The following is a 13,116-nucleotide window of genomic DNA, read 5'->3' on the forward strand; positions in this document are numbered from 1 at the left end:
CTGAGAGGGCATGTTGATTAGCTGCAGAGCCAGAACTAGAATCCAGAAAACAACACTTTTGGCCTTGGCTTCCTGCTCTCATGATACTTTTCACTTTTTTTGTTTGTTTGTTTTGAGACAGGGTCTCACTCTGTCATCCAGGCTAGAGTGGAGTGGCACACTCATGGCTCACTGCAGCCTTGACCTCCTGGGCTCAAGCGATCCTCCCAGCTCAGCCCCACCAAGTAGCTGGGACTACAGACATGCACCATTGTGCCCGGCTAAATTTTGTATTTTTTGTAGAGATGGGGTCTTGCCATGTGGGCCAGGCTGGTCATGAACTCCTGGACTCAAGCAATCTGCCTGCCTCAGCCTCCCAAAGTGCTGGGGTTACAGAAGTGAGCCACCATACCTTGCCTCATAATACTTTTAATGGACTCTGTTATATACTTTACTGGATTTAATGACTGATAAATGTTGGCTTTGAAATAAACATTTTTAGTATGAAATGAGAATAATAACACAAGGTCAGCAGTTCCTTTTTAACTCACCCAAATCATCTTTGGTAAAGATAAAGTCCTCTACTTGTTTAGTCAGAGAATGTTAGAATAGCCAAAAGTCCTAGACATCGTATTAGTTTATTCCCCCATTCTACAGATGAGGAAACAGGTGCCAAAGAGGATGCTCAGCTAGTTGGTGGCAGAGTTGGGAGTAGATCCCATCTCCTGACTCCGAGGTTATTTATTTATTTATTTTTGAGATGGAGTCTCACTCTGTTGCCCAGGCTGGCGTGCAGTGGCACGATACCTCCGCCTCCCGGATCCACGCAATTCTCCTGTCTCAGCCTCCTGAGTAGCTGGGACTACAGGCACAAGCCACCATGCCTGTCTAATTTTTGTATTTTTAGTAGAGACAGGATTTCAACATATTGGTAACGCTGGTCTCAAACTCCTGACTTCAGGTGATCCGCCCGACTCGGCCTCCCAAAGTGCTGGGGTTACAGGCCGGAGCCACCGCGCCCAGCCCTGATGCCAAGGTTCTAATAATAGTATAGAATGTAGTACTTATAATCATCAAAAGTCACCTCCCAAAAGTTCTTATAGTCTGGACTGATTGATGCCCACTTACTCTGCCTTCTATTGCACTATTTCAATTGTAATAATGAACCTAGGCAGTGGTGATCAATGACTGCCAATTTCATGAAAAGAGATAAAATTGGAAACTATGTGCCTGATAATCGATGTATAAATAGTTTTGCTGCTTTCGGCTCTCAGCTCGGAGGAGGCCAAGGTGCAACTTTCTTCGGTCGTCCCAAATCCGGGTTCATCCGACACCAGCCGCCTCCACCATGCTACCAAAGTTCAACCCCAAGGAGATCAAAGTCGTATACCTGAGGTGCACTGGGGGTGAAGTCGGTGCCACGTCTGCGCTGGCCCCCAGATTGGCCCCCTGGGTCTGTCTCCAAAAAAGGTTGGTGATGACATTGCCAAGGCAAAGGGTGGCTGGAAGGGCCTGAGGATTACAGTGAAACTGACCATTCAGAACAGACAGGCCCAGATTGAGGTGGTGCCTTCTGCCTCTGCCCTGATCATCAAAGCCCTCGAGGAACCACCAAGAGACAGAAAGAAACAGAAAGACATTAAACACAGTGGGAATATCACTTTTGATGAGATCATCAACATTGCTCAACAGATGTGGCACTGATCTGGAGAGATCCAGAGAAGTCTCTGGAACCATTAAAGAGATCCTGGGGACTGCCCAGTCTTTGGGTTGTAATGTTGATGGCCGCCACCCTCATGAAATCGCAGATGACATCAACAGTGGTGCTGTGGAATGCCCAGCTAGTTAAGAAGCACAAACGAAAATATTTCAATAAAGGATCATTTGACAACTGGTGGAAAAAAAAGAAATAGTTTGCCATAAAAAAATCAAACCTAAATCACAATAAAGAACTACCTATCAACTAGCCAGAGGATAGAAGAACATGTTAATGACTTCCAAGAATACAATCAGAAAAATATAGAATGTGAGAAATATACAAGTAATTTCATTTCTACAATAAATATATATCAAGAAAAAATGAGATGGAAGGAAATCTATATATTACAAGGGACCTCAGAGACAAATAATCGAATATCGTGTATCAGAATTATTTGTCCTGATTTGAACAAACTGGAAAAAAACAGTATTATGAGATAGGTACATTAATACTGACCTTACAGAAATAAAGAGAATCAAAAAAGAATACTATGAATAGCTAAATGCCAACAAAATAGATAACTTACATAAAATGGACAAATTCCTAGAATGACATAAACTACTGAAACTGGAGAAGAAATAGAAAGTCTGAATAGACTTATAATAAAGAGATTGAATTAAGAAGAAGAAAGAAAGAAAAACTACCCACAAAAAAAAGCCTAGGCCCAAATGGCTTCACTGGTAAATTCTACCAAACATTTAAAAAATAATCAACAATGGCCGGGTGTGGTGGCTCACGCCTATAATCCCAGCACTTTGGGAGGCTGAGGCAGGTGGATTATGAGGTCAGGAGCTCAAGACCATTCCCTGCCTAACACGGTGAAACCCTGTCTCTACTAAAAATACAAAAAACAAAAATTAGCTGGGCTTGGTGACAGGTGCTTGTAATCCCAGCTACTCAGGAGGCTGAGGCAGGAGAATCACTTGAACCCAGGAGGCAGAGGCTGCAGTGAGCCAAGATTGCAACACTGCACTCCAGCCTGGGTGACAGAGCAAGAGTCCGTCTCAAAAACAAACAAACAAAAAAACACAGAATACAAGCTGGTCACAGTGGCTCACACCTGTAATCCCAGCACTTTGGGAGGCCGAGGTGGGTGGATCACTTGAGGCCAGGAGTTCGAGACCAGCCTGGCCAACATAACGAAACGCTGTTTCCACTTAAAATAAAAAAATTAGCTAGGCATGGTAGCTCACATCTGTAATCCCAGTACTCTGGGGAGGCCAAGGTGGGTGGATCACAAGGTCAGGAATTCGAGACCAGCCTGTCCAACACGGTGAAACCCTGTCTCTACTAAAAATACAAAAATTAGCTGGGCGTGATGACACGCGCCTGTAATCCCAACTACTCAGGAGGCTGAGGCAGGAGAATTGCTTGAACCTGGGAAGCGAAGGTTGCAGTGAGCCAAGATCACGCCATTGCACTCCAATCTAGGACCCTGAGCAATAGAGTGAGACTCCATTTCAATAAATAAATAAATAAATAAATAAATAAATAAATAAAATACAAAAATTAGCTGGGCCTGGTGGCACACACCTATAGTCCAAGCTACTCGGCAGGCTGGGCACAAGAATAGCTTGAACTCAGGAGGTGGTTGCAGTGAGCCGAGATGGTGCCACTGCACTCCAGCCTGGGTGACAGAGTGAGACTCTGTCTCAAAAAAGAAAAGTAATAATAATGAATGCAAAACTTCACAAATTCTTGAAAAAATAGATGAGGAGGGAACATTTTCCAACTCATTTTTTGTGGCCAGTATTATCTTGATACCAAAGTCAGACATCACAAGAAAATTAGAGACAAATATCTCTTATTTACTTATTTATTTTTTGAGACAGGGTCTCACTCTGTTGCCCAGGCTGGAATGCAGTGGTGCAATTTTGGCACACTGCAGCCTTGACCTCCAGGGCTCAAGTGACCCTTCCACCTCAGCCTCCCAAGTAGCTGGAACTGTGTCCAGAATTGGTGGGTTCTTGGTCTCACTGACTTCAAGAATGAAGCCGTGGACCCTCACGGTGAGTGTTACAGCTCTTAAGGCGGCATGTCTGGAGTTGTTTGTTCCTCCCGGTGGGCTCATGGTCTCGCTGGCTTCAGGAGTGAAGCTGCAGACCTTCGCGGTGAGTTTTACAGCTCATAAAAGCAGTGTAGACCCAAAGAGTGAGCAGTAGCAAGATTTATGGCAAAGAGTGAAAGAACAAAGCTTCCACAGTGTGGAAGGGGACCGGAGCGGGTTGCCACTGCTGGCTCGGGCAGCCTGCTTTTATTCTCTTATCTGGCCCCACCCACGTCCTGCTGATTGGTAGAGCCGAGTGGTCTGTTTTGACAGGGTGCTGATTGGTGCGTTTACAATCACTGAGCTAGACATAAACATTCTCCACGTCCCCATCAGATCAGTTAGATACAGAGTATTGACACAAAGGTTCTCCAAGGCCCCACCACAGCAGCTAGATACAGAGTGTCAATTGGTGCATTCACAAACCCTGAGCCAGACACAGGGTGCTGACTGGTGTGTTTACAAACCTTGAGCTAGACACAGAGTGCTGATTGGTGTATTTACAATCCCTGAGCTAGACATAGAGGTTCTCTACGTCCTACTAGAGTACCTAGATACAGAGTGTCTATTGGTGCATTCACAAACCCTGAGCTAGACACACGGTGCTAATTGGTGTATTTACAATCCCTGAGCTAGACATAAAGGTTCTCCACGTCTCCACCAGACTCAGGAGCCCAGCTGGCTTCACCCAGTGGATCCCGCACCGGGGCTGCAGGTGGAGCTGCCTGCCAGTCCCGCGCTGTGCGCTCGCACTCCTCAGCCCTTGGGTGGTCGATGGGACTGGGCGCCATAGAGCAGGGGGTGGCGCTCGTCGGGGAGGCTCAGGCTGCACAGGAGCCCATGGAGGGGGTGGGAGGCTCAGGCATGGCGGGCTGCAGGTCCCGGGCCCTGCCCCGCAGGAAGGCAGCTAAGGCCTGGTGAGAAATCGAGTGCAGCGCCGGTGGGCTGGCACTGCTGGGGGACCCAGTACACCCTCCGCAGCCGCTGGCCCGGGTGCTAAGCCCCTCATTGCCTGGGGCCGGCAGGGCCGGCGGGCTGCTCCGAGTGCAGGGCCCACCAAGCGCACACCCACCCGGAACTCCAGCTGGCCCGCAAGCTCCACACGCAGCCCGGTTCCTGCTCGCATCTCTCCCTCCACACCTCCCTGCAAGCTGAGGGGGCCGGCTCTGGCCTTGGCCAGCCCAGAAAGGGGCTCCCACAGTGCAGCGGTGGGCTGAAGGGCTCCTCAAGTGTCGCCAAAGTGGGAGCCCAGGCAGAGGAGGCGCTGAGAGCGAGCGAGGGCTGTGAGGACTGCCAGCACGCTGTCACCTCTCAGAACTACAGGCACACATCATCATGCCCAGCTAATGTTTGTATTTTTTGTAGAGACAGGGTTTCAATGTGTTGCCTGGGCTTGTCTCCAACTCCTGAGCTCAAGCAATCCTCCCGCCTTGGCCTTCCAAAGTGCTGGGATTACAGGCATTCATCACCATGCCCTGCCTCAATAGCTCTTATTAACAAAGATGCAAAAGTCTTCAACAAAATACTAGCAAATCAATTTCAGTGACATATAAAAAGGATTATACATCATAATCAAGTGAGATTTGCTCTGGGAATTCATACAGACAATGTAATGCCCCATATTAATAAAGAATAAAAAGCACATGATCTACTGGGTGCAGTGGCTCACACCTGTAACCCCAACACTTTGGGAGGCCAAGGTGAGAGGATCACTTGAGCCCAGTAGTTTGAGACCAGCCTGAGTGACATGGCTAAATCCCGTCTCTACAAAAAATAAAAAAAAATTAGCTAGGCACGGTGACACATGTCTGTAGTCCTAGCTACTTGGAAGGCTGAGGTGGGAGGATCGCTTGAGCCCAGGAGGTGGAGGCTGCAGTGAGCCAATATTGTGCCAGCCTGCGCACACACCAGCCTGGGCAGCAGAGCAAGACCTGTCTCAAAAAAAAAAAAAAAAAAAAAAAAAAAGCAAATTGGCCAGGCATGGTGGCTCAGGCCTGTAATCTCAGCACTCTGGGAGGCCAAGGCAGGGGCATCACTTGAGCGGACTTCAAGACAATCTGGGCAACATGGTGAAACCCTGTCTCTACAGAAAATACAAAAATTAGCCAGGCATGGTGGTGCGTATTTGTTGTCCCAGCTACTCAGGAGGCTGTGATGGGAGGTTGAAGCTGTGGGGAGCTGTAATTGTGCTACTACATGCCAGCCTGGGTGACAGAGTGAGACCCTGTCTCTCTCTCACACACACACACACAAACACACATACACACACACACAGCAAATCAAAATCAGTCACCCCATTATCAACATCCCTCACCGGAGCGGTTACAATTAATGAACCTACACTGACACATCATTATCACCCTAAGTGCATAGTAATGTTTCTTTTTGGGGTGATGAAAATGTCCTAAAACAAATTGTGATGGTGGTTGCACAACTTTTTTTTTTTTCGAGACAGGGTCTCACGTTGTTGCCCAGGCTGGAGTGCAGTGGCGCTCACTGCAATGTCTACCTCCTGGGCTCAAGTAATCCTCCCACCTCAGCCTCCCAGGTAGCTGGGACTACAGGTGCACAACACCACGCCTAGCTAATTTTTGTAGAGAAGTGGTTTTGCATGTTGCCCAGGCTGATCTCGAACTCCTTGGCTCAAATGATCCTCTTGTCTTGGCTTCCCAATGTGCTGGAATTACAGGCATGTGCCGCCGCGCCCAGCCTGCACAACTCTTTGAATGTACTAAAGTTGTTGAATTGTATACTTTAAATGAGTGAATAGTATGGTATATGAATTATATCTCAATAAAGCTGGTAGCAAAAAGTTTTATAAGACAGTTGGGTTAATTTGAATAACAGGGTAGTTGATATAAACAAATGATAGCGGTCTGAAGTTGTATTTATTAAAAAAAGAATTCTTTTAGAAATACTAAAAAATTTGTGAAGTAATTTTAAAACCACTGTCTTGACCCCTTGCAGTTATCACTTTTCTGCCCCTATCCTTACAACCAACTCCATGCCCAAATTATCTATTCTCCCTCTCTCCAATTCCGTTCCCACCATTCTATTCTAAATCCATTCCAATCAGGCTTTTATCCTTACTACTCCACTATCATAAGCAGTGGCCAGTTAGAACCCAGCAACTGACATGGTTGTTCTTCCTTGAGCCATCCTCCCCACCCAGTTCAACTGGGATTCTTTTCCTGGTTTCCTCCTATTTCAGTACCTAAGATACCTTTCTCAAACTCCTGTCTACACTTTATATGTAGATTATTTCATGGCTTCAAATACTCTCTACGTGCTCTCTCCCAAATTTACATCTCCAGTCCGGACGTTTCTAAATTCCAGACTCCTACATATCTAACTCTCTTCTTGATATTTTCATGTGGCATTCTAATAGGCATCTCAAATTTAAGCTCCAAAACAGAATTTTTGTTTGTTTGTCTTTTTGAGATGGGGTCTCATTCTGTCACCCAGGCTGGAGTGCAGTGGTGCCATTTTGGCTCACTGCAACCTCCACCTCCAGGGCTCAAGTGATCCTCCCAAGCAGCTGAGACTATGGGCATCTGCCACCATGCCTGGCTAATTTTTGTAGAGATAGGGTTTCACCATGTTACCCAGGCTGGTTTCAAACTCCTGAGCTCAAGCGATCTGCCTGCCTTGGCCTCCCAAAGTGCTGGGATTACAGGTGTGAGCCATCGTGCCTGGCCCAAAATGGAATTTATCTCTTCCCATCCCCAACCTGCTCCTCCATCTTTCCCATTTCAGTAAATGGCAACTCCATTCTTCAAAATGCTCAGGCCAAAAATCATAGTCACTTTGGACTCCATTTTCTCACATCCTATATAAATTGTCATCAAATCCTATGTGCCACCCTGAATATATCCAGATACCTCATCCCTCCACTGCTTGCACCTTTTCTATGCCACTTATCTCTCACCTGGAGTATTACAATAGCTTCCTAAGTGGTCCCCCTTGCTCCTCAATAATCTAGTGTCAAAATAGAAGTCAATGTGATTCTTTAAATATGTAAGTAGAATTTCATTATTTTTCTACTCAACGATGGCTTCCCATCTCCCTCAGAAAAAGCCAAAGTCCTTACAATGGCCTGTAAGTCCATGCCCAATTTGAATTCCTCTTACCTCTCTGACTTCATTTCCTACTTTTACCCTCCTGTACTCTGCTTCTATCACTCTGGACTGCTTTCTGTTCTTAGAATGTAGTAGGCATCTTTCTGCCTCAATGATTTCTGCACTTGTTATTCCACCCAGAATGTTCCCTGTCCACCCAAGGCACATTTCTTGTTCCTTGGCCTCCTTTAGAACTTTGTACAGTTTGCCTTCTCAGTGGGGCTCCTCTGCCTCTGGTATAAACAAAAACCTCCCTTCCCTACTCTCAGCTCACCCTATTCCCCTCACTGCTTCACTCTTTCCTGCCAACACTTATCCTACCTGTCTTAGTATATATTTTACTTATTAATATTTTTAGTCTCTGCTATGAGGACAGGGATTTTTCCTTGCTTTGCTAAGTGTTTGGCACAGTATTGGCACACAATATTTTTGAGTGTATGAATGCTATTTATAATGCACTATATTCTCTGCCTCTTTGTTTAACTATCACTAGCTCCATGGGAGTCTGGATATGCATCCCTGAGGAAGATCAGACTGACTGAATAGAAGAATTGTCCACTCACTCTGACTACCGTTATCTATCTCTCTAAGGGAGACAAAAGCATAGCAGCAATTCTGGAGGCTCAGGTTCCAGTCAAAGCTTTGAGACCAATTAGGCATGTGACATTGGGAAGATAATTTTTCCTCTCTGGCCCTTAATTTCCTCATCTGCCAAAAGGAGATCATTTCCTTAAAAGACCTCACAGTATTTTTGAGAATATAAAATGAAAGATGAAATGCTGAGTAGGGAAGGGTATGTCTTATTAATTTCTCTACTACATACAAAAATATATTTACCTGGCATTTTATATTTGTTAAAGGTAATAAACAAACCTAAAAGCAAACCCCAGGGTTCTTTTAGGAACCTTGAAAAATGTACTTCTGTTGTGTTGTGCCCTTATACATACCACTAATGTGACAGCAAAGACTCTTGATGGTCAGCCTATTCTTTCTCCTGAGAAAAGTCACTCTTACATGTCATTTTTTTCTTTCAGTATCCTCATCCAAACCAATGAATAGTCAGTGCTTACTGGGGCCTGGCTCCAATGGCAGTTTTCTTTCCTAATCTCGTGTGTACATGTGGTTGGTGAGCCTTTTCTCAGCCCATCTGCAACTCAGAACCTTGATTTTCTTGCCTGTAAATTGGGGTGCATAACAACTGGCTCACATTTATTTTAATGGATTCATGGACTCATCAATAATTTACATAAAGCAGTAGTACAATGCCTGGCACATCTAGAGGCCTCCATAAATGCTTTATAGAAATGGAGTATGTATTCAGCTTCCACTGCCAGAGTTGCTTTCTGAAACAGATCTTTCTAGTCGGGCGTGGTGGCTCATGCCTGTAATCCCAGCACTTCGGGAGGCTGGATCATGAGGTCAAGAGATTGAGACCATCCTGGCCCAACATGGTGAAACCCCGCCTCTACTAAAAATACAACAATTAGCTGGGTGTGGTGGCATGTGCCTGTAGTCCCAGCTACTCAGGAGGCTGAGGCAAGAGAATCGCTTGAACCACGGAGGCAGAGGTTGCAGTGAGCCGAGATCACACCACTGCACTCCAGCCCCGGCAACAGAGCGAGACTCTGTCTCGGAAAAAAAACAAACCCAAAACAGTTCTTTCATCATGTTACTATGCCTAGTCAAGGACCTACAATATAAAGTATGAATTTCTATACTTGGTTTCAAAATGTCCCACATTCTATTAATACTAATTTTTGAGACGGAGTCTCGCTGTCGCCCAGCTTGAGTGCGGTGGCGCAGTTTCCGTTCACCACAACCTCCACTTCCTGGGTTCAAGCATTTCTCCTGCCTCAGCATCCTGAATAGCTGGGATTACAGGTGTGTGCCACCACACCCGGCTAATTTTTGTACTTTTAGTAGAGACGGGGTTTTACCATGTTGGCCAGGCTGGTCTCGAACTCTTGACCTCAAGTGATCCACCCGCCTCGGCCTCCCAAAGTGTTGGGATTATAGGCGTGAGCCACTGCGTCCCCACAATCTATTAAAATCAGGGTTTTTCTTTTTTTTTTTTTGAGAGGGAGTCTTGCTCTGTCGCCCAGGCTGGAGTGCAGTGGCGCAATCTCGGCTCACTGCAAGCTCCGCCTCCCGAGTTCACGCCATTCTCCTGCCTCAGCATCTCCGAGTAGCTGGGACTACAGGCGCCCGCCACCACGCCCGGCTAATTTTTTGTATTTTTAGTAGAGACGGGGTTTCACCGTGGTCTCGATCTCCTGACCTCGTGATCCGCCCGCCTCGGCCTCCCAAAGTGCTGGGATTACAAGCGTGAGCCACCGTGCCGGGCCGGGTTTTTCTTTTTTTGTTTGACTAGCCAAGTGCAGTGGTGAGAAGTGGAGCACAAGGAGAACAAGGACTTTGGTCTGTAACTGACAGTGAACAATCAAGATAACTTACTATCTCTGTATCAGCCTAAAAGGATCTTGAAAGGTTATTTGTACACTCATGTTTGAAGCAGTATTATTCACAATAGCCAAAAGGTGGAAATAACGCAGGTGGTATATACATACAGTGGAATATTATTTAGTCTTAAAAGGGAAGGAAATTCTGACACATGCTACAACATGGATAAACCACAAGATTATGCTATGTGAACTACGCCAGTCACAAAAAGACAAATACTGTATGATATCACTTACATGAGGTACCTAAAGTAGTCAAATTCATAGAGACAGAACTAGAATGGAGGTCACCAAGGCTAGCTGGAAAATGGCGAATGAGAAATTGTTTAATGGGTGCGGGGTTTGTTTTGCAAGATGAAAAGAATTCTGGAGACTGGCTGCACAAGGCAAATATACTTAATACTAACGAATTATTCACTGAAAAATGGTTAAGATGCTAAATTTTGTTGTGTAGATAAAAAAATTTAAAAATCGATTCCATCTTTCTCATCAAATCTTTTTACTCTTTTGTTTCTTTTTTTTTCCCATTTCAGTTAGATTGCTCTCTTCATTGTACTTCCAGTATGCCTCTTGAGCCTTTGCACCCTGGTGTTTCTTTTCTGGAATGGTCTTTCGTTATCACCCATCCATTTTCAAAAGGTTGCATGTGCTTTCGTCCCAAAGACATTAGTTTATAGATCCAACCAGGAGTCGCATCCTCCATGTCATCCCTACTCTTTCAAACCACATACCTCTCCCTTTTCTGCACTACACAGAAGGGCCTACATATGGCCTTCATGCTTTAGCTTAGCCTCTCCGACCATACCTCCTAAGACCCTGAGGATCAGGGGGCATTATCTCATAGTTCTCCTGCACTTCTCTCCCATCCCAACACATACACATGACACTAGCAAGGAGCTCCGCACACAAGCTCCTCCAGTAAAAACAACGCACTGGGCAGTGCATCTCAATACATCAAATTACCGGCGCGCATAGGAGCCTGATGCGGCAAATCTGTGGGTCCTTCGGGATCCTTGAAGGCAGCCCTATAATTTGCAGTTTTCTACCCTCCAAAACACTTTCCGGGCCAGATGCGGTGGCTCACTTCTGCAGTCCCAGCACTTTTGAAGACCCAAGACGGCGGATCACTTGAGGTCAGGAGTTTGAGACAAGGCTGGGAAACATGGTGAAACCCATCTCTACAAAAAAATACAAAAAGTAGTTGGGGGTGGTGGTGCGCGCCTGTAATTCCAGCTACTCGGGAGGCTAAGGCAGGAGGATCACCTGAGCCTGGGAAGTCGAGGCTGCAGTGAGCCATGATCGCGCCATTGCACTCCATCCAGTCTGGGCGACGGCGGTCAGACCCTGTCTCAAAAAAGTAAAAGCCACCACTTTCCCACTTATTATCCCAGGGAAACGCACGCGACGGAGGAGCGAAGAAGCGTTTATTTGTGGAGGCGCTCAAGTAAGAAACCCTGCTCGCTGGCCGACTCAAGGGTCTCCGAAGCCTTCTCGGGGCTGTCTCCCCTCCCCAAAAGGCAAAGAACCGTTAACAAGCCTACTTCCGGCACAAGCGTCCGCGCCTGCTCGGAAAAGGGAGCGTGGACACACAGCTCTGTTACGGGAAGCCGCAGGACACAGTTTCCTTCATTGCAGTCGCCCTGTGGGCGGACGCCCTAACCCAGAAGTGAAAGACCGTTTCCTTCGAGTATCAGACCCCCGACCAAAGGAAGTTCCACTTGGACAACTTTTACCCAGGGTTTCCCGACTCCTCTTTAGCTCTTCCTATCACGCTCCCTGCTTGCTGGTGCATTGTTGCTGTGGCCACTTAGTTCCGACCTTCCTTGTATAACTCGAGTTTTGTCGTAACTTTCCAAGGGGCCTAACCATACTCGGGCCACCTTTTCCTTAAAGAAAAAAAACAAACAAAACCTTTACCCTACGGATCCCCATCAGGGTCAACTAACGTTCTCCGTGAGGGGCAAAGCTCCCTGGGACTTTACGCCTGCGAAGCCTAATACCGCCAGGCCGGCGCCTGCGCGGGGCGTTACCATAGAGAGGCAGCCGCCTCTCTGGTCTCGGTTTACGCTCTCTATGGTGTAGCCGGGTTGGTGGCGGTAAGAAGAAAAAGGGTGACCGCACTGCGCAGGCGCCCTCGGCGTCTCTCTTGCTCTCTCGGTCTTTTTTTTTTTTTTTTCTTTTTTTTTTTTTTTTAATCCCCGCACCAAGCGCTTAACCTCATTGGGGTGGAGGAGAAGGCGGCGGCTCTCTGGTCCGCAGCGGCAACAGTAACGAAAAACAGGGCTGTAAGTACCCGGTCAGGGGGCGGAGGGTCAGACCCAAGCCCTCCCGCGGCCCTGGGCCCCTCCCGCGCAGTGGCGGGCGCCGGGTCTGGGTGGGGGCGATGTCCAGCGCTGTCATCGGCTCTTGGGTGCACTTTGGGGGGATGGGGCGGCCCTGAGGTGGGAGCCTGGCGAGGAGCGGGATGCGAGGGTTGTTTATCCAACCAGTAGGTCGCTGAGCCCAGGCTGCTTTGCAGAGGGAGGGGATCGGCCGTGGGGTCAGTCGGGCTTTGTGTGCCCCTCTCTGTTTCCCTTTTCCAGACCCCACCCGGGCCCCCTTCCTAACCCGAGTCTCCCCTGCCGGGTGGGAGAAGCCAGCGAGCCCGGGGCGCGTTTGAAAGGAAGGGAGGGGGCGAGGGAGAGAAACCCACAACAACTAGTCATCGGCGAGTGATGGGTGTGGAGAAAGATCCAGAGAGAAGGGGTGCCGGGA

The 13,116-nt window shown here is 47.2% G+C and overlaps 1 protein-coding gene and 1 pseudogene across 10 annotated transcripts in view; both read left to right on the forward strand.

Moving 5' to 3' along the window:
- Nucleotides 1–1,312: 1,312 nt before the first annotated feature.
- Nucleotides 1,313–1,828, forward strand: LOC129471994 (large ribosomal subunit protein uL11-like; annotated as a pseudogene).
- Nucleotides 1,829–12,273: 10,445 nt separating this feature from the next.
- The window catches only part of CLASP1 (cytoplasmic linker associated protein 1), a 303,251-nt gene continuing 302,408 nt past the window's right edge, over nucleotides 12,274–13,116 (forward strand). For all 10 annotated transcript variants that reach the window (XM_063631296.1, XM_055262139.2, XM_055262140.2 and 7 more), the window contains exon 1: nucleotides 12,274–12,647. The gene's annotated coding sequence lies outside the window, so the exon portion shown is untranslated. The remainder of the gene's footprint in view (nucleotides 12,648–13,116) is intronic.

Source organism: Symphalangus syndactylus, chromosome 22 (assembly GCF_028878055.3).
Source record: "Symphalangus syndactylus isolate Jambi chromosome 22, NHGRI_mSymSyn1-v2.1_pri, whole genome shotgun sequence".
Taxonomy (NCBI): domain Eukaryota; kingdom Metazoa; phylum Chordata; class Mammalia; order Primates; family Hylobatidae; genus Symphalangus; species Symphalangus syndactylus.